The sequence below is a fragment of the Mustela erminea genome, chromosome 1 (genome assembly GCF_009829155.1).
Source record: "Mustela erminea isolate mMusErm1 chromosome 1, mMusErm1.Pri, whole genome shotgun sequence".
NCBI lineage: Eukaryota > Metazoa > Chordata > Mammalia > Carnivora > Mustelidae > Mustela > Mustela erminea.
In genome coordinates this window covers 142,931,919-142,955,470 of record NC_045614.1, presented here as the reverse complement: position 1 = coordinate 142,955,470, position 23,552 = coordinate 142,931,919, and positions in this window count along the sequence as shown.

Genomic DNA, 23,552 nt, shown 5'->3' with positions numbered 1-23,552 from the left:
TAAACATCAAATGTGCTTTAAATTAAAAAAAAGCTGAAGTATAATTTATTTTTATTTAGATGTAGTTTTAGAAAGCCAGTAAGGGAGAGATAAAGGGATTTTTGCTACAAATAAGAATAAATAGGTGCAAATAAAGGATTAATCACTTTCAACAGGAGGAGCAAAGGACTTTTAAATGCTTTTCCCCTAACATCTCAACCCCAAAACCAGACACCAAAAGTCTGTGGGAAACTGTTAATTTAATGAGACAATAAACCACTTCAGAACTATGATTACAGTAGTCTACCTGTTTAAAGGAAGATGTTAAATTATATTTTCTGTAACTGCTGAAATAATAATTGTTTGAAGTTCATTGACCTCTGGGGATTCCTGCTAGGTGCTTAAGTAGCAGTCTACCATCAGCATTCTCCAGTGGACCCCAGATAGTCTCAATAGTAAGATATTTGGATGTTTGCTCAAGTTATGCTGCGACAACAAGAAATTCACAATATTGTTTTAAAGAAAATAATCTGAAAGTATTGCAGTTATCTCATAACTAGGCATAATTCATGTGTGATGATCACCCAGTTTTATACTTTCAGTCAGTATTTTTTTTTCAAGAAATCAATGTAAAATACAGCATAGTTTTAAGCAATATTCTTCAGTTCATGTTTCTATCTTGATTACTTGGATAAATGGTATATCAATGACATAGTTTTAGCTGCATTAATGGAAAGCTCAAATAACATGGAGTAAAATCATAGGAAAATACTTAATTTACTGAACAATGAGTCTAAAAATTGGCTCAGCACCATTATGATATAATCCAAGTTGCTGATTATCGTATTTTGGCTTGACCACTTTAGGTGTATCACCTTTTCATTTCCATGTTCATTATTTCGTGGTCAAAATAGTACTGCTGAATCATATTCAGAAGAAAGATAGGAAGATAAGGTCAAGAATAACATCGATAACTTGTTCTCTTATGCTTACCTCTTTTTGAGTTGTTATTTTTCCCCTTTCTTGTCATATTTATTTTTTAAAATATTAATTTTTAGACTATTTTTAGGTTCATAATATATTTAAGGAGAGGGTGCAGAGATTTTTTATATATTCCCTGCTAAACACATATATATCCTCTTCCATTATCAACATCACTCAGCAGAACAGTACATTTGTTACAATTGATGAACCTACATTAACACATCATAATCACCCAAAGTTCATAGTTTATTTAGGGTTCATTCTTGGTGTTGTTCATTGTGTGGGTGTGGACAAATGTGCAGTGGCATATATTCATCATTATATTATCATAAAAAGTCTTTTCACTATCCTAAAAATCCTCTTTGCTCTACCCATTTATCCTTTCCTCCCATCCCTACCTCTGGAAACCATTGATCTTTTTAGTGTCTTCACAATTTTGCCTTTTTCAGAATGTTGTATAGCTGGAGTCACACAAAAAGTAGCCTTTTCAGATTGGTTTCTTTCTCCTATTGATATTCATTTAAGGCTACTCCATAGATCATTTCTTCTTCTTCTTCTCCTTCTTCTTCTTTTTTTTTTTTTTTTTAAGATTTTATTTATTTATTTAAGAGAGAGAGAGAGTGCATGAGAGGGGAGAAAGTCAGAGGAGCTGAGAGCCTGATGCGGGACTCGATCCCAGGAGTCTGGGATCATGATCTGAGCTGAAGGCAGTTGCTTAACCAACTGAGCCACTCATACACCCAGATAATATCTTTTTAGTGCTGAATACTATTCCATTGTTTGTATATACCACAGTTTATTTCCATTCACCTATTGAGGAAAATCTTGTTTGCTTTCAGGTTTTGGCAATTATTAATAAAGCTGCTGTAGACATTCATGTGCAGCTTTTTGTGTGGACATGAGTTTTCAGCTTCTTTGGGTAAATGCCAAGGAGTGTATTTTCTGGATCACATAGTAAGAGTGTGTTCAGTTTTGTAAAAAACCGCCAGACTGTCTTCCAAAGTGGATGTACCATTTTGCATTCCCATCATCAGTGAATTATGTTCTTGCCAACATTTGGTGTTCTCAGGGATCAAGATTTTGGCCATTCTAACAGGAGTATAGTGGTATCTCACTGATGTTTTAGTTTGCATTTTTCTGATGACATATGATGTGGAGCACCTTCCCATATGCTCATTTCCTTCCATATATCTTCTTTGTTGAAGTGTATATTAAGGTCTTTGACCCACATTTTAGTCAGGTTGTTTTCTTATTATTCAGTTTTAAGAGTTCTTTATATATTTTGGATAAGTCCTTTATCAGAAGTGTCTTTTGCAAGTATTTTCTCCCAGTCTATGGTTTGTCTTCTCATTCTCATGACATTGTCTTTCACAGAACAGAAGCTTTTAATTTTATGAAGTCCATATTATTTCTTTCATGAATTGTGGCTTTGGTGCTGTATCAAAAAAAAAAAAAGCATCTCCACACCAGAGGTCATCTAGGTTTTCTTGTACATTATATTCTAGGTGTTTTGTAGTTTTGCAGTTTACATTTAGGTTTGTTACTCATTTTAAGTTAATTTTTGTGTTGAGTATATGGTCTGTTTCTGGATTTAATTTTTACATATAGATGTCCAGTTGTTCCAGCACCATTTGTTGAAGAGATTATCTATGCTCTTTTGTGTTGCCTTTGCTCCTTTGTCAAAGATTAATTGACTATATATATGGTGGTCTATTTCTTGGTCCTCTATTCTGTTCCATTGATCTATTTTTCTATTCATTTGCTAATACTACACTATCTTGGTTACTGTTGCTTTTTAGTTAAGTCTTAAAGTCAGATAGTATCATTCTTCCAACTTTGTTGTTCTCTCTCAATATTGGCTATTCTTTTGCCTTCTCCATACAAAAAAGCAAAGTCTTTCTCAGAAATCCCCAGAAAACTTCTCTTAAATTTCACTGGCAGGACTGTTTTACATGGCCATGCCTAATTGTTAGAAAGGTTGAGAAAAAATATATACCTAGACTTTTTACCCTCTATAGAGGAAAGGGAGAAAAATTTTAGCTTTGGTTTTGAAAGCAATTAGTTTTAGTAGTTCTTTTATGAGCCAACAAATAGGGTCTGCTACATTAAGAATATGGTAAATTACAATAGCCCCTTTTTAAAATTTAAATTCAGTTAGCCAACATATAGTACATCATTAGTTTCAGATGTAGAGTTTGATAGTTCATCAGTTGGATATAACACCCAGTGCTCCTCACATCACCTTCCCTCCTTAATGCCCATCACCCAATTACCCCATTCCCCCCCACCAGCCTCCCCTTCAGCAACCCTCAGTTTTTTCTTATAGTTAAGAGTCTTTCATGGTTTGTCTCCCTTTCTGATTACTTCTCATTCAGTTTTCCCTCCCTTCCCCTGTGATTCTCTGTGCTGTTTCTTATATTCCACATATGATAATTGTCTTTCTCTGGTTGACTTATTTTGTTCAGCATAATACCCTCTAGTTCCATCCATGTCAACGTAAATGTAAGTATTCATCCTTTTTGATGGCTGAGTAATATTCCACTGTGTATATGAACCACATCTTCTTTATCCATTCATCCATCGATGGACATCTTGGCTCATTCCATAGTTTGGCTATTGTGGACATTGCTACTACAAACATTGGGGTGCACTTGCCCCTTCAGATCATTATATTTGTATCTTACCCAAAGATAAAATAGTTTCTTAATAGGGGTTTGCTATGTAAACTAAGAAGTAAGGTCAGCTTTTCCTGCCTAGGAAGGAAGAATTATAAAGGGGTTCTGCTACTAACTTTTCTTCAGGTCCTCTGATACCAAATTTTATGCCCTGTTACAATGCTAGGTTTAAGCCAGTGACTCTTAAAGTAGTATTTTTTAAATACAATATCTTTAACATAGTATATATAGTCATGAAAGATGATGTCTTAAAATCATTATTTTATACTAAACAGAAATGTGAATGAGTGAAAAATATATAAAACAACATGGATAAATTTTGCAAACATAATATTGAGTGGAAAAAAAGGACATAGATGAGTATATGTTATATGATTCCACTTATATAAAATTTGAAGGTAGGGAAAATTAACCTATGGTGTTAAAAATCAGATAGTGCCTTCTTTTGTGGTTAGGGTAGTGACTAGAAGGGCATATGAAGGAGACTTCTGGGATATAGTAGTATTCTGTTTCTGGACATAAGTCTTCACTGTGCAGATGTGTTTGTTTTGTGAAAATTAATTAACTTATACACCAGTGATCTCTGTGTGTAGGTATGTATACACACACACACACACACACACTTCAATATGATTTGCTCAAAACAAACAAAAATAAAGTGATTTGATTTGAATTGTCATGTCTCAGAATTGGCTAAAGTAAGTTTTGGAGATTTTAACATTCAGATTTTTCAGGGACCTACCTTTGTGTACTATTTGTGTCAAATGAAAGCTGCATTTATCTCAGAATTAGGCTGATTTCATCTCAGCTGTTTGAGGCAAGCAATTTGGAAAACAGAAATAAATAATTACAGACACATATACATTCATGTATATGTATAAAAATTATTGACTCAGCTCTAAATATTTTTAATTCCCACAGAATATTTATATAAAACTTGGTCTAATTTAAGTTGCAATTTAAGTTGCATGTTTTAACTCTGAACACCATGAACTCTGCAAGCATATTTTCTATGTAAATTTCTATCCATAGTATTAGTATCTTCCATAGAAGGAATGGTAGTTTCTGGCAAGTTTAATTAAGTGCACAAAGCACGAGTTTTTAGGGAACACTGTAACTATTGTATTACTTGGAAAAAACACCGGTACTTAAATTTTAGTTGTAAAATATTCTTAAAATATACTCATAACTTATGCAGAAGGGGACTTGTACTCATTAGTCCTAGCCAGTGTCAAAGTAAAAGCACATTTTCTACCATGTTATACAAAAGGATGCTTAATTTAAATCGTAGGATAAATGTGTCTATTTATAAGTAGGTGTAAACTAGCAAGGAAAAAATGTTTTACAAGATGTAGCAAGAGAAGTAATTCTTTTAAAGACTGTGTTTGATTTGTAATCTGCACAGGAACTTGTACAAATTTTGCCTATTTATCTAGTGAGGAAAACTTAAAAAGTTACATTTCCAGGTTATAGGCTATAACAAAGTCTTAGGGGATCATGAGAAAGAAATGCTGAGATGTGAAAACATAGTGGGTTAAAGTCTTCTATAAAAGACAGTATCATAGAAAATAAATTAGTAGGATTAAAATTGGTTCATATTAATTTCTCCACTCTGCATGTTTCTCCAAATATGAACTTAAACTCATGTTCTAACGAGCTGAACTGCAGCATAGTCCCAAATGCATTCTCAACATATGCCAAACTGTACAAAAAAGAGCAATAATGCACTGGCAATTCTGGCTTCAACAACTGGCCTTTTTATGCCTGGATAGTATTTCCTTGAATGAATTACCAGCATTCTAGAAGCAGTCTCCAGACTTTCATACCAAAAAAAAAAATTCACTTCTAATCTATAAACCCAGATAGAGAGTTTGGTAGAATGAAGGAGACCTTTCTTTTCTTTCTATTTAAAGATTGTGTGTATTTATTTGAGAGAGAAAAAGAGAGCAAAAACCTGGGGAGTGGCAGGCAGAGGGAGAGGGAGAAGCAGGCTCCCTGCTGAGCAGAGAGCCCAACCTTGATCCCAAAACCCTGTGATCATGACCTGAGCTGAAGGGAGACATTAACTGACTGAGCCACCCAGGTGCCCCTGAAAGACATCTTTCTAATATTACAGAAATCTATGAGAAAAGAGTCCTCAGTGGGAACAAACATAAACATAAAATTATGTTCTCCACTTCTAGAAGTTGGAAAACATTACAAATTACCACAATTAAGTGGTGTCCTCTTATTATTTAATTAAAACATTTTTTGAGTACAGTTGATGCACAATGTTACATTAGTTGCAGGTGCATGATATAGTGATTTGACAACTCTGTATGTTCTGCTGTGCTCACCATAAGAGTAGCTACTATTTATCAACCATAAATGCAATTACAACATTGATATATTCCCTGTGCTATGTTTTTTATTCCTGTGATTTACTCACTCGTTAATTGGAAGCCTATATCTCCCACCACACTAACACACACATTTTGTCGATCACCCCACTTCCCTTACCTCTGCCAATCATCAGTTTGTTATCTGTATTTATAGGTTTGATTCTGCTTTTTGTTTATTCGTTTTGTTTTCAGATCCCATTTATGAATGAAATCATAAGATATTTGTCTTTCTCACTCTGATTATTTCACTTAGCATAATACCCTCTAAGTCCATCCATGTTGTCACAGATGGCAAGATCTTATCTTTTTATGGCTCAGTAATATTCCATTGTGTACCACATCTCTTTTATCCATTCATCTGTCACTGGACACTTACGTTGCTTCCATATCTTGACTATTTTATTGGCTATTTTATGATGCTTTAGTGGATGTAGTGGTGTATATACCTTTTCAAATTAATATTTTCATTTTCTTTGGGTAAATACCCATTAGTGGAATTACTGGATCATATGGCATTTCTATTTCTAATTTCTTGAGGAAACTCTGTACTGTTTTTCACAATGGTTTTCCTGTTTGCATTCCTATCAACAGCTGATGAGGGTTCCTTTTCCTCTCAGTGGTGTCCTTTTAATCACACATGCTTAAACAAAACACCATATTATAATCATATTTGGTATTTAGGGGAGTCAAGAATTCAAAATTGGGATAAGTGAGAATAAGAAAAATTATAGCCAAATATTCTACATCAGGAAGCAACTTTTGAACAGGTACACTAACTGAGTTTGGGATATCATAAAAAATTATTTTCTATGTAATTTTCCATTTGTTTTATTCTTCTGTATATCATACAGAAGAGTGCATAGGGGTATATGTTGCCTTAAAGAATTTTAATAAACTATGCACCTCCATTTTTGCTGGCAGTTCTTTCAAAGTCCCCTGTGTGCTCCTCCCCAATTGTTTCACTTCTCACCCTCTATCCAGAAGTTTTTATCGTTCTGATTTCTACAATTATCATCCCATTTTATTTTATTAATTTTAAATAATTTACCAGTTACGACTATATTTCTGCTATTTGTGAACTTAATGAATACAAATTCCTACTTTATAACATTTCCTGTGTCAAGCTTATTTCACTCAACAGTTACAATGTTTGGGAAGATTCACTGGTGTTATATGTAGCCATCCTTCATTCAGTTTCCCTACTGAATAGCATTCAATTATAAGCCCATTTGACAAAACATTTGCCATTCTAATATTGATAGACATTTAGATTTTCTTGTAATTTGTTATTAATATTCTTAAATATTTACTCCAGGAGTGAAATCCCTGGATCATATGTTATTGTGGGTATTTCACCTATCCTCTGGAATGCCAGTTTGTTTATTGAAAGTGTTTGGGTCAATTTGTATATCACAACCACCAATGGCCAGATATTCCTGTTGTTTCACATGTATCCCAACATATGAATATCAGATTTCTAAATTTTTGCCTGAAAGTTTGGGTGATGCATGGTAACTCTTATAGTTTAACTTGCTTTATTTTTTATTGCTATAAAAACTTTTATCTTAGCAATAAAATAAAATAAAAACCTTAAAAGGTGAACATCTTTTCATGTTTATTGGCTAATTTTCATTTTTAAAAATTTATGCTTTTTAAGGCTTTAATTTTCTATTATTTGTTTGTCAATTGTAATTCATTTTAAAAAGTTATAGAACTGGACACCAGGATTTTGATGGTTATAGGAATTTTTTTCTATAGCTTTTTCCTTTTTTTTTTAACTTCATGGTGTTTTGATGAAAATAAGCCTTATATTTTAATGTGGATAGGTATATCGCTTTTTCCTGCGACACTTGTACATTTTGTATTATATTTAAAATATTTCAAATCTGATTTAAAATACATTTAACTCATAATCTTTACATTATAGCCCAAAATTTTCTTCTAAAGATTTGCAGTTTGGATTTTCACATTTAATTCTTTAGTATCGTTTAAGATTATTTTTAATAAATAGAATGAGTTGGGAATTCAGTTTCTTCTCTTTTCTTTTTCTGATAGCATATCCAGTCCTTCTAGCATCATTTATTGAAATGTCAGTTCTTTTTATAAAGAACCACATACCATCCCTGTAATAAATATATCAAGAGTCCACATATGCAAGGGTCTGTTTCTGGATTTTTTGTTTGTTTGTGTATGGCTATTGGTTTATCCCATACCCATATCATATTATCAGGATATAATTAGTATTAGTGTCTGCTAGAGAAATCTCCTCAATTTTGTCTTTTTCTTCAAGGTTTTCTGGATTATTCTTGGTTCTTATATTACCAAATATAAGTTTCTAACCTACATGTCAGATGCAATAGAAAATCATTTGGCAATGTGATCAGAATTGCTTGAATTTATTGATTAATTTGAGGATCCTTCATATCTTTGCCATATGGAATCTTTTAGTCCTTGAGCACAGTATACACTTATACTTACTTAGATTTTATTTAAGTTGCACCAAGCTTTACTACTATTCCATGCAAAGGTCTGGAACATCTTTTGCTAGACTCATTCTTAGGTACTTCATATATTTATGTCATTTTAAATTTTTTTTTATTAAGAATTTTAGAGTAGTTTTAGGTTCACAACAAAATTGAGTGGAAGGTATAGAGATTGCCCCTATATTCCCACATTGGTGCATAGCTTCACCCATTATTAATAATGTTTACCAGAGTGGTACATTTGTTATAATTGATGAATCTACATTGACACATCATCACCCAAAGTCCAGAGTTTACATAATGGTCTACTCTTGATGTACATTCTGTGGGTTTGGATAAATGTATAAAAACATGTTTCTATCATTTATGGTATCAAACAAAGAAGTTACACTACCCTGAAATGCTTTGTGTTCCATTTATACCTCCACCTCTCCAACTTTTGGCAACCACAGATCTTTTTGTTGTTTCCATAGTGTTGCCTTTTGCAAAATGTCATATAGTTGGAATCACACAGTACAGTTTTTTAGATTGACTTCTTTCACTTAGTAATATGAATTTAAGTACCTTCTATACCTTTTCATGTCTTGATAATGTATTTCTGTTTAGCACTGAATACTGTTTCATTGTCTGGATATATCACAGTTTATTTAGCCATTTACCTCTTGAAGAATATCTTGTTTGCTTCTAAGTTTTGGCTATTGGGCAAAGCTGCTATAGATATTTGTGTTGAATGAGAGCTCCCACTTTTGTAGATCTTTACCAGCATTTGGTATTATCAGTGTTCAAGATTTTGGCCATTCTAATAGGAGTATAGTGGGATCTCATTGTTGTTTTATTTGTGTGACACATGATATGGTACATCTTTTTATATGCTTATAGGCATCTGTATATATTTTTTTGTGAGGTATGTATTTAAGGTTTGTGACCAATTTTAAAATCAATGGGTATATCGTGATCCTGAGTATCATCTATCCTGGTGAATATTCCATGTACTCCTGGAAAGAATGTACATTTTGCTGTTGTTAGGTAGAGTTCTATGTATATCAAATAGATCAAGTTGGTTGATATATTGTTTTGTTCTTCTGTATACTTGCTGACTCTCTGTCTACTAAGTTTATTTATTACTGAGAAGGGAATGTTCAAATCTCCAACTATAATTTTAAATATGTCTATTTTTTCTTTCAGTGCTGTAGGTTTTTCTTTGTATATTTTGAAGCTATGTTATTGGGTTCCTATACCTTGTAAATTATGTCTTCTTGGTAAATTGGAAATTTTTTTTCATTATGTATGAAATTTTTTTCTTTATTCCTGGTAATTTTCTTTGCTTTGAAGTTTGTTTTATGATATTATCTTAGCTACTCCAGCTATTAGTAGTAGTATGCAATTTTTCATCATTTTATTTTTAAGTTGCCTATATCACTGTATTTCAAGTGACCGATTTTTAAGATAATATACAATTATTTTTAACAAACTCATTTTGACCACATTTGTCTTTAAATTGGCATCTTCAGATCATTTACATTTAATGTAATTATTGATAACTTTAGATTTAGTACCATCTCTGTATTTATTTATTTATTTATTGCTTATTCCTGCTTATTTCACATTATTTGCAATTTCCAGACTCCTTTAAGTTAAAAAACTCAAGACAAGAAAACTACTCTATTGCATTTCCCACATACTTACTCTTGCTTTTGCCCTTCTTTCATTCCTGATGTTCTGAGTTGTACTCTCCCTCCAAACCCTGGAATCTTTTCCCTTTGGTCTAAAAAGCTTCCTTTAGAAATTTTTCTATTGCATTTGTTAGGTATAAATTCTCTTACTTTTCCATATCTTTAATTCACCTTACAACTGAAGGATATTTTACTTGGAAATAAAATTCTGGGTTTATAATTTTTTCTTTCAACACTTTAAAAATGTTGTGCCATTTTCTCTTCCTTTCCATGGTTTCTGGTAAGAAATCCTCCGTTGTGTGAATTGATGGTCCCCTATAGTTAACATAGCATTTTTTTTTTATTGCTTTCAATATTTTTTCTTCACCTTCGGTTTTCAGACGTTTGATTATGATTTATATGGGCATAGATTTCTTTGGGTTTACTCTATTTGGGGTTTGCTTAGCTTCTTGAACCTCTGGGGTATATTTTTGTCTATCTGTTTGTTTGTTTTTTGCCAAACGGGCAATTTTCAGCCATTATTTCTTTATCTCTTTTTCATTACCATTCTTTTTCTCCTGTCTTTCAGGGATGTTGTTGGCATGATCATTAGGCCTTCTGGTATTCTCCTATTGGTACTCGAGATTCTATTCATTTTTTTTTTCTCTCCTCTGTTCAAATTGAGTCATTTGTATATCTTTAAGATACTTTAAATCTTGTTTAAATTCTATACAAAATGTTAATATTTTTGTTTTAGTAGGTTCAGGCCACAGATTCTAACCCACCTCCTGTGGGTTATGGTTCCAGTGTTAGTTCAGTTTTTAAAACTTTTGTTATGCTTTTTGTTTTCTCTTGGGTGGGTGCCCCATAGTGATCAGTCTCAGACCCACTCTGTTTAGTTCTCAAAATCTTAGGGATGTTAATTAGGATCAGATCAATGCATATAGAGCTTAAGAAAAAGCCCTAAAGTTCTTGACTTTATTGGGTGATTTTTCTGAGCTCATCTCCTTTTTATCACCTCCCCAATACTTTGATTTTCAGGGGCTCCATTTTTTGGTGGTATGTATAGTGGAACCACACTACCATGCTCTTAGATGCATTTTCATGATGGAAACTCTGTTCTGGCTCTATAGGAAGGAGGACAGAGATAAAAACGCTGTAGGACTCACCCTATCACTTTCTTTTCTTCCCCTGCAAAAGAACAAAAGAACTCCCTGGAGGCCGGGTCAAGAAAATAGAAGCAAAAAAAGAGGAAGAAAATGAGGAATTTTTGCACTCCATCTTAGCATTAGGAGTTCTTGTTTCTGTCTTCAAGCCATGACTAGAGCATATCCAGAAGCTCTCTCTTCTTATTTGCCACCATGCTCACTTGCAAGTGTATAGCTACATTGCATTCAAACAAGAGTACTGGAGGCTAAATTAATTAATTAATTAATTAATTAATTAAAAAGGATAAACTCACTACTTATTCAGTATTATTTTGAAATTCTAGTGTTCTTCTCCAATCTGCCCACTGTGTAAGATTTTCATAGACTTCATATGGTTGAGCCATGCATTCTGTCCTGATTTCAAAGTTATGTTCAGTGGGAAGAAGAGAAATGTGCTTATTCTGTTTCATCCAGAATCAGAACATCATCTTATTTTTCATAATTTTGCATTCCTGGAAAAGATTGTTTCAAGATTATACTTATTTTGCAACTATCATAACATTTTTATTCATATTCTGTGATAATTCCAATACATGTTTGTTGCCTATTGTTACTGCTTCTCTCTTATTATGACTTTTCATGTTTTTCAATTCTTTGGAAACTTACTTGCTGGACATCCAGAACGGGGATAGATCCAGACTCTTTCTAAGAGGATTTCTCTTAGTTCTGGAAGTTATTTGAGTGTCTTACCAATTTGAGGCTACATAAAGTTTTATAATTTGTTCAGATTATATAAAGTAGTATGAATTCTCACTCCAAGTTGATATAAGGTTAGGTTTGTGGTTACAGTATTTTAAAGGCAGGCCTTTTTTTTTTCTTTCTTTCTTTCTTTCTTATTTCAGTGCCTAGATTCAAGATAATTCATTTGTCTTGTAGTTAGGGGAAGGGGGTTTGTTAGATATCTCTCCTTTTATACTACTCAACTTGAAGAAGGTACCTAAGACCTTGCTACTGGTCCCTGATGCTCTAGAGGCTATGGCAGTTTGGTTTTCTGTTCTTCAAAAGTCACTTGTGGTGATTAGTTCTCAAGATTTCTGCCTTCAAGTAGATTTTGGCGTGAGTATTTCATACTTTCCTAATAGTACATATTCATGCTTAAGATTTTTAATTTTAAGTTACCTGGTATTTTACCTGTTTTCATTGAAAGACCCTATCTGAGAAATTAACTCACTGTATAAATGGAAATGAAACTTTCTATGAATTTGTTTTAATGGTAAAATTTTTTTACATTTCCAGAATAATTGTTCAGTTGGTTATTTTTGTGTATTTAATTGGTAAATAACTTTTTCCTTTTTTTTCATAAAAGACAAACTTATAAATTTATTTTGTTTTCTTGCCTAGTTGGACTCAAGGAAAATAATTTTGACAGTATTGTTCTCTTTTATTTGTTTATCCTAATATACAAATGTTAGCCTAGTGTATATCTTAGAATTCTATTATTTGTAAAAGTATGCCTATTCTTACCATGTGATCCATCACTTGCACTCCTTGGTATATTACACAAAGGGGCTGAAAACACATCAACACAAAATCTCCACAGAAAGTTACTTATTTTAAAACTGCCAAAACTTGAAAACAACCAAGATGTTCTACAGTAGGTAAATGAACGAACTATGGTACATCCAGATAATAGAATATTATTCATCACTAAAAAGAAATGAGTTGTTAAATCATAAAAAGACATGGAAGAATTTCAAATGCATATTACTAAGTGAAAGAAGCCAATTTGAAAAGGCTACATGCTGTAGGATCCCAAATATATGAAATTCTGGAAAAGCCAAACTATGGAGACGGTAAAAAGTTAGTAGTTGCCAGAGGTTAGGGGCAGGGAAAGATAAATGGGCAGAGCACAGAGGATCTTTAAGGCAGTGGGAATATCCTGTATGACACTATAAAGGTTTATACATTTGTCTAAACCCACTGAATATAAAACAGAAAGAGTAAAGCAGGGTTTAAACTGTGGACTTTGGATTATCATGATGTGTCATTGTTGGTTCATCAATTGTAACAAATGTACCACTTTGGGGGAGATGTTGATTATGGGGGAGGCTATACATGTATCGGGGCAGGAGGTATAGGAGAAATCTCTGTACTTTCTCTTCAGTTTGCTGTGACTTCAAAAGTGCTCTAAAGTCTATTAAGAATGAAACAGAAACACACATAAAAACACAAAATCTGTTACAACCATCCTCTGTCAGATACTAGTACCCTCAATCAGTTATTGAATATGAAAGTATAAAAGTCATTTACTATACAAAATACCTTCAGATCTAAAATTAGATGTCAAAAACAAAGTCTAAAAGAGAAAAGCTTCTTGATTTCATTGTGTAATCCTTTATTCCATCAAAAGTATATATTCTACATTCTGGTTAATAACTAGAGACTGTTGAGTTGACATATGTTGAGTTATTATGTCTCAAATTAAATTTTAAGTTCTGATTATTTGCAGAATTGTTACCTAATACTTCAGAAAATAGAAAAACTTAATTTTTCATAGCTCTGTAAAGCTATTATTTCAGCAATAAAACTGTTATCAATAGAAATCTTGGCTTTTTCGACTCAATTTTCTTAAATTTATTTGTAACTTACTGTTACTTTTTGTTATATGTTTTCTCTATTTTATTTTACTTGGCTATTAAAGGAAAACTATTTCTTAGTAATGCAGGAAGGACTGAAGAGGAAGTTTCTGACTTAATTGGAAGGGGAGGTGAACCATGAGAGACTATGGACTCTGAAAAACAATCAGGGTTTTGAAGGGGTGGGGGGTGGGAGGTCGGGGTACCAGGTGGTGGGTATTATAGAGGGCATGGATTGCATGGAGCACTGGGTATGGTGCAAAAATAATGAATACTGTTATGCTGAAAATAAAAAATAACTGAAAATAAAAAATAAATCAAATAAATAATAAATAAGAAAGACATTATAAATAAATAAATAAATAAATAAATAAATAAATAAAATATCCAGAAAACCCCAGTCAGTTTAAACATCCTGCATTCATATGTATAGTTTGTTAGAATTTTTAACATGTCACTCTTCCTTCATAAAGTAACCTTTCATTTATATCACTCATTTAAAATGTTTTAATTTTGATGACTTGAAGGCATGCAACTGTGAGAATGCCTGAAAAATCTGGAACTGTAAGCTCTACTTTAAAACATGATTTGTACTTACTTGAGCATGTGTTATAAACAAAAATGTAAAGTAGTGATTCTCATTAATATTTCTCAACTTATATATAAACATATATTACTAAATCTTATATGTTTCATAATTGTGATATAAATTATTTAGTTATAATTAAATATAAATATGTCCTACATATGATAAATATAACAGTGTATTAACATTTAACAATCAGTAGATACAAAAGCTAAAGGGATGTTGAAAGCTCATTAATTTATTAAAAACTCAACATTAATTTATTAAAAACTTAATTTATTAAAAAATTTATTAAAAACTCATAAAAAACTTTTTTATGATGTAAGGTCTTATGATTTAGTGATACTTTTTAGCTTATGTACCACAAGAGTTATACCATATTAACAATTGCAAATTCTGAACTATGATTGTTAGAGTATTGAATAACTAGTAAGGTTATTCTGAGCTGATTAATGGCAATTATTTTTAGTGTACCATTGTCTTTTCTTAGTATACAACCATAATACCATGTAGCTTGTTTCTTAACCACTTCAAGCAAAATATGGAAATTTGAGAGTAAATCAATAAAGAGAAAGTACTCATAAGCCCTTGGGATCCCGCATATTAAACAAATATCATAAATAAAAGGTAGAAAATTCTGAGAGTTTAGGGGTTTGGTAACGTGTGGCATTTTTTGACCTTACCGTGGAAAGTGACTTTGAATTCATAGTGAGCTTTGGTCAAAAGCGTTAGGGTTTGACCTGATGAGGGTTAAAATCATTCTACTAGTTATTCCAAAATAGAAAAATGAAAAAAAAAAAAATGCCTGTGAAAAGTTGAGGAGCATGTAAGGGAAGTAATAAACCGTTCCATGGTCCTTAATTTTATACTAAGTCTCTAAGTCTCATAAACTCGAGATTTCTGTTATTAGCTTATGTATGACCCCGTTATTACTTTCTAAATTTCTTCTTTGTGTAAAAGAATTAAATCGCATCTATTAGAATAATGCTCCTGGTAAGATGCCTAATTTTTGTCATAAAAATCAGAAAACAGAGTTCATATACTTAATTTAAATTCAGGTTTAATAGAATATACATCTGTAAGGCATGATGTATCTGCTTTGAGAGTGTAAAACATTATACCAGTTGTTTGAGAGATGTTTTTTAATAGAAAAAGTATTATTCGCTTGCAGTATGTTTCTACATTTTCAGTAATTTGATCTCTGAAAGCTGTCTTGTGGACCAGTTGAAGCACAAATTCGACCCGGGTCTCATCTAATAGGTTTTTAATGTTTTGATTTTTCAGACAATAAAATGAGGAAATGGGTTTGATAATCCTTTCAGAATGTCTCCCTTGTCATGGTGAAACACCTTGGTTAGTAAATTAATCTGATTAACCTATCTTAGAACACCTTTTACAAATATTATCTAAATCTGTTGTATATGTATAAGTAGTTTTAAAATTTTTAAATTTATGTTAAATATAGTTACCATATAGTATATTGTTAGTATCAACAGTAGAGTTCATCATTTGCATATAACACCAAATGCTCATTACATCACATGCCCTCCTTAATGCCTATCACTCAGTTATCCCATCCTCCCACCCACCGCCCCTCCAGCAACCTTCAGATTGTTTTTTATAGTTAAGAGTCCCTTATGGTTTCCCTCCCTCTCTGTTTTTATCTTATTTTATTTTTCCTTCCCTTTTCCTATGTTCATATATTTTATTTCTTAAATTCCACATATGAGTGAAACCATATGGTATCTGTCTTTCTCTGTCTTCTTTTGCTTAGCACAGTACCCTCTAGTTCCATCCATGTTGTTGCAAATGGTAAGATTTCATTCCTTTTGATGTCTGAGTAATATTCCAATATGTATAGGGGTATCTATCTATCTATGTACGTATCTGTCATTCATTTCATGTCTTCTTTACCCATTCATCTTTCAGTGGACATCTGGGGCTCTTTCCATATCATAAGCATATTTTTTATCTGGAAGAGGGGCTTTTCTACCTAGCATAAGCAGAAATATTTAAATAAATGTATATTTTTTTCATAGCACATATTGTGGGTATGCTGTAGAGTTTGTTTTTTTTTAAATAAGATTTTCTTTTTTAAAAAATTTTATTTATTTACTTGACAGAGAGAGAGAGAGTGAGAGAAAGAGCATGAGAGGGGAGAGGGTCAGAGGGAGAAGCAGACTCCCCATTGAACAGGGCGCCTGACATGGGACTCGATTCCAGGACTCCAGGATCATGACCTGAGCTGAAGGCAGTTGTTTAACCAACTGTACCACCCAGGTTCCCCAAGCTTTTTTTTTTTTTTTTTTTTTTTTTTAAAATGCGAGTTATAGAGAATTACTGCATCTTAATTGTATACTAAGTCTGTATATTATAAACTATATATTAGAAAATAACGTATTTATCACTTATCATTTCAATCTATTTCTTTTTCTGTGTTTTGTTTTGTTTTGTTTTCTGTTTAAGTTCTATATTTGCAATATGCCACCCAAATCATCAAATAACTCTTCTTCTTTTTTTAAACTTGGCTTCATTTTCCTTCATTGAAAATTTAGCTTCATCAAGAGATTACAAATTATCCCTTTTTGCCCAAGATGTTGATTTATTGCATCATTTTATAATCCAAATTCTTTCGAAGATTCAAACATGTGGATCTTCATCAATTTTCTTTCAAAGGAGTTTTTTTCAATATAACTAAGCATCTGCATTCTGAGGATTAGTTTGCTCTTCAGCCTCTATGTTTATTTTACATAAAAAATATCTTTTTCTTTCTGTAACTGTTATCACCCCCATCGCATATATCCTCACAGAAACAGTAACAGAACCAAATGTCTTCTGTCTGTACTGCCAGGAGTTTCCTCTAGGTTCTAAGGGGGTTTCTAGCCAGGTTAAGAAAGCAGCTTTGATTTCTACCCTGCCTCTTCCGGAGCAATGTTTTATTCTACATGATTCTTTCTGACTCTCTTCCAGAATTGCCTTAGAAGTGTCTCTGCCCAACTTGTATTTCTTTTCTGCTTTCTGGAATTTCTTTCGTAACATTAAATTGGAAGAGGTGAAAGGATGGGGAAAGTGTCAAGTGAATCAAGGTGAACCCAAAGTGTGTTTCCCTCAAAAGCAAATATTCCTGAGTTGCACAAATTTTCCTCGCCCTAATTTATAAGAAACCACCTAAAAGTGCACTGAAAATCAGGTTGCTGCTGGGTAAAAAGACTTGAGGATTTTTCCAGTTTCCATTCCCCAGGCCTTTCTCCTGTACTGGAAGAGCCTCCACTTCCAAATCAGCCTCATCCTTGTCAGGTCCCTTTTTACTCTCTGTTCCCAGTGTATGAACATGGTTGGTTACAAAAGGCATTAGTTAGGCTGACCTGACTTGGTCAAACCAGGGATTTGAATTCCAACATTTCCAGGTTGCGGTTTGACCCTGGACACTGTGGCCTTGACTTGTAGCAGGAAGCACATCAGTAAGGTATATATCAGGCTTATCTTTCTCCTCCAGACTATCAAGCACCACATAATGGTGTGATTTGATTGCCTATTTGGACACAAAGTTTATAATAATTTTCACTACTCATAACTCTTTCCTCACCTCTCTCTGGTAAAAACTTCTGATGACAGGTTTGGAAGTTTCATTCTCTTTCCCTGCTGTCCTTTCTAGCACTGTAATCTTATATAAATGTATTATATAAGATAATAGGGCCACACAGGGTTTAAGCAAAGGCATCGATAGCCATATCAGCCTCTCTGTTCATTTTGACATATGAGGACCCCTCAGATGGTGATAGAGTTATGTGAGGAAGAAGGAACCCCAGTACTGAACTACTGATTAGTAGAAGGGAATAGGAAAACATCAGTTTGGGGGATCTCAATTTAGGAGCATTGTTTTTATTGTCTGTAGCTACATTGAGTTACAAAGATAAACAATTTAATGGGGATTTTTTCCATATGAGTATTTATAGATTTAGCACATAAAGTAAGAAAATAAGAGCCATTAAAACTTAGATTGACTGAGTGCAAATAATATCTACTGGCTGGCTAAAGAACACATGGTTGTAAAGGACACCCTAAATTAGTGAGTTTATTTTTCTCTCTGTCTCTTCATTTGGTACATGAAGTTGCTGGATAGGTCACATTCTGGGTAGGATCAGAAAAGAACCTGGAAATCTCTGAGTAAAGTCTTTTTTAGCAGGATAGTACCAACGGTTGCCCTGAGGAAAAGAGGATGCCATCTTCACAGTGGTCAATTATCAGGGACTAAGGGATATATTAACCTATGGGAGAGCACAACTTGTACAATAATTGATAGTTCCAGAAGCATTTTTTTCCCTAGAAAGCAGACCTAGATAAGAAAGGAGAGAGCTGTTGCTAAGAACTGCAGTGTTTTGGATTAAGAGCCTGGAGGAACATATTCCCCAAAAGAACTTCTGCCAAAGGCTTCATTTTGCTTCTGGGCTCATGTCTGCCAAAGTAAGCACTCAGCACTGGCCTTTGCTTCAGGTATACTAAAGAACCTAAATGTAAAACACCAAAACTTGTTTGTTTGTTTGTTTGTTTGTTTGTTTTAAGAAAATAGAGCAAAATATTTCCACGATCTTGAGCTGGGGAAGAACTTTTTAAAGATGCTTAAGTAATATCTATTCAAGAAAAGACTGATAAAATAGATAACACTTACATTAGAAATTTTATTCCTCAAAAGACCCCAGAAGGAAAGTGGAAAGATAACTAGAAAAGGTTATTTGGAATACATATATTCCACCAAGAATTATTATGCAGAATATATAGTGAACTCTTACTAATGAGGAAAATCCCCCGCAAACCAAAAGGGAAATGGACGAAGGGTATGAAAAGGAAATGCACAAAATAAGAAAACCAAATTGCCAATAAACCAAATTGCCAATAGTATAAAAGATGCTCCAACTCACTGGATTTCAGGAAAATGTAAATGAAAATCATAATTAGAAACTATTGCATACTAACAAGATTAGTAAAATTAAGCAGTCTTATAATACCAGACTAATGGGAATGCAAATTAATGGGAATACAAATTAATGGGAATTCTCATTACTGGTGGTAGAAATTTAGTCTGGGACAAATATCTACCCTGGAGCACAACTTGATGAGATCTAGTAAAGCTGAATGTATAAACATGTCTCATAAATCAGCAATTTCACTCTTTGTTATAAAGTGGAACTTCTTAAATAGGTGGCCAAGGAGAGTTGTTTAAGAAAATATATAGCAGTATTGTTTGTGATTACAAAAACTTAGAGAAAAACCTTCCAAATATTTAACATAAAAATGGTTTATTCAAACAGAATACTATTCACAAGAAAAATGAAAAAAACTCCATATGGCTAAATCCTATAAACATAATGTTGAAGCAAGGTGTTGCAGAAGAGTAGATACTGTGTTCCAATTCATACAAAGTTTAAAGATAAGAAAATGATAAATATGTTGTTCAGGGATGCATCTGTATGAAGAGAAGTCCATAGAAATATATAGAGAGATTGAACAAATATATTAGGAGAGGGAGGGGTTGTGAAGAGCATGCTAGCAGAACATTCGGTAAACAGGTTTCGGCTCTATCAATAGTAATACTCCCAGCTTGAGGTTGGAAAATAAGTGTGGTTTAATTCTTTTCAACTTAATCTCTCTTGTAGATAACTATAACTGTTTGTCAAGCTGATAATCTCCCCCTTTTAGGTAGATTTCCTCCTGGTTCCCTTCCCCTTTTTTCTTTTCTTTTTTTCTGCTGTTAGGGCTTCTTTGGAATGACAAAGTTTTCTTTTCTTTTTTTTTTTTTTTAAAGATTTTATTTATTTATTTGACAGAGAGAGATCACAGTAGGAGAGAGGAAGGGACGAGATCACAGAGAGAGAGGAAGGGAAGCAGGCCCCCTGCTGAGCAGAGAGCCTGATGTGGGACTCGATCCCAGGACCCTGAGATCATGACCTGAGCTGAAGGCAGCGGCTTAACCCACTGAGCCACCCAGGCGCCCCATGACAAAGTTTTCTAAAGACAGCTTTTTTTCCTTTGCTTTTTGGAATCAGGAGATTCCATTCTTAAATTCTTAGAAAATGTATTAACTACATACTTTTCTAACTAAGTCTTATAATTCAGTATTTCGGGCTTTCCTCTAAACACAGAAAGGACCCTATAATATTTTAACTACCAATTAACAAGTCCCTTATTAGTTTGTTATAAAGTAATTAAGCTACTTTTGTAAACCCCACAAAGTAGGATTTTTTGAATACCAAAGAATTGGGTTTATTAGTATAATTTACATTACAAATAAGGGCTTTGCTATTTTTTTGTATTCCACAGGTTTCCTTTGAGTTCACTTTTCTTCTTGATAAATATGTCAGATTGTCTTTATTACATACGCAAGAGCCACTTCCCCTTTCCTTAAATGCAAACATAACCTTAATTTATCCAGAAAGTGAGGAGGGTGGGGCAGAGGGGAGAAGGCTAAGCATGTTTTCATCTCCATATTATAAATCATGATTGATCTAAGTCAGTTGGGATAATTGCATTTCCTTTGCTGTTGATTAGTTTAAAATTGGGCATTTGCCTTGGCCATGGAGAGAGACATATTAGCATAGTATTTAAGGAGTTCTTCCCCCTTCTGATTAAGATAAAAGGTCTTATGAAAAAAGCCTGTTACCTCATTCAGCCTTCTTGCATTCAATGTGGAAATTATTCCAGAAATGCAGCAGCCATTTTGTGGCCATGAGGACACACACACACACACACACACACACACACACACACACACATTATTATTTTATAGAAATCTGATAAGACCTTGGGTTCTACCAACATCTTTCAGTACCCAAGTATATTCCTATCTGAAATGTGTATCAGTATCCTTACTATGCTTATTTTATCCTTTACCAGATGCTTAAATATTATTTTATCTCTAATAACTTAATATTATATTTAATTATGTTTGCTACTTTTTTCTTTTTTTAATTGTGGAAAAATGTGTAAACCATTTTTACCATTTTTTACTTCAGTGGCATTAAGTACATTCATATTATACAACCATCGCTACTATGCATCTCCAGAACTTTTTCTTCCCAAACGGAATCTCTGTACCATAAAACCCAAACACTTATTCTCTCTTCCCCCAACCCCCTGGCAACCACCATTCTACTTTCTTTCACTGTAAAATTGACTACTGCTGTACTTCATAGAAATGTAATTATACACTATTTGTCTTTTTGTACTGATTTATTGTCATGACTGACTTAGCATAATGTCCTCAAGGTTCATCCATGCTGCAGTATGTATCAAAATTTCCTTACTCTATTAAGGATGAATAATGTTATATTGTATGTATATACCATGTTTGTTTATCCATTCATCTGTCAATGGACATTTGGGTTGCTTCTACTTTTGGATATTGTGAATAACGGTTCTATGAACATGAGGGGACAGTATCTGTTTGAATCCCTGTTTTCAATTCTATTTGTTATATATATCGTGAATTGGAATTGGTGAGTCACATTGTAATTCTAGGTTTAAGGTTTTATTGGACTATCATACTGTTTTCCAAAGTGATTATACCATTTTACATTCCCACCAGCAATGCACAAGTGTTCCAGTCTCTCCATGTCTTTGCAACACTTGTTATTTTCAGATGTTTTTATATATTTATTTTTAATAATATAGCCTAATTGATGTAAATGTTTTCTTATCATTAGGTTTCTTGTTGTATTTTGTAATATTCACTTTGTAGGCTCAATTTACATGGAAAGTTCTTGGAATATTTTGGGTTTATTGTTGTTTTTATGTTCTACCCTCATCCCTCTGCATACCTGACCCTGGCTAGCAGATTTGTGGTGGCACAAATCCAAGGTTTCTCAACCTTGGATTGAGAATTAAGTCTTAAAATGATGATTCAAGATACTACCTCTGACTAAACTGTAGCTTTCACTCTTTGTCCTAAGGGTGAATTAGAGTCTCACCTCACCAGGTCCATAGCTCTATATAAGCCAGAGCTCCAAATATACTTTCTTTTCTTTCTATTTATATTAATGAGAGGCTCACCCTATTCTACTTACATTAGTGAGAGGCTCATAGTGACCTTGAGTCCAGACCACCATCTCTCATGATTGAGTCACCATTATCCTATAAGAGTTTCTGACCAAAGGTGAATTACTTATTTCATGTTACCACCCAAGGAAGTTTATCTTTACCCCTGGTCACTTTGTTCCTTTTTTTTTTTTTTTAATTTGGCTCCACGCCTAGTGTAGAACTCAAGACACAGCTCCAACCTGAGCCCAGATCAAGAATGAGACACTTAACCGACTGACATACCCAGGCACCCGTCCTTTTTATTTAAGTTCTCATACATTTTTATCTATAACCCACTTATGACATTTAGGTTAATTGTATTTATATATCTATTTTTACTATATGTTTGAATGCCATATGTTTGAGGGTACCTATCAAATTGCAAATTTCTGAACCACTTGAACATGAAGGTGCAAAATTTTTTAAAATGATGTGATTCCTCATGGAACATTCTCCAAGACAGATCACATGTTAGACCACAAAACAAGTCTCAACAAATTAAAAAAGATTGATGAAGATGACAACACACTTGTCAAATCTTTGGGATGCAGCAAAAGCTGTTCTAAGTGGGAAGCTTATAACAACACAGGCCTACCTCAGGAAGCAAGAAAAAGCTCAAATAAAAACCTAACCTTATTGCTTGAGAAGCTTGAAAAAGAACAGACAAAACTCAAAACCAGTAGAAATAAGGAAAAATAAAGACTAGAGAAAAATAAATGAAATAGAAACTAAACACACACACAAACAAAACAAAATAATAATAAAAACAACAAACTGATAAAACACAACAATGAAACCAGGAGCTGGTTCTTTGGAAAAATCAACACAATTGATAAAACTTGCCAGATTTAGTACAGAGAGAGGAGAGAGGACTCAAATAAATAAAATCAGAAATGAAAGAGAAGATATAACAAGCAACACCACAGATATATACAAATGATTATAAAACATTATA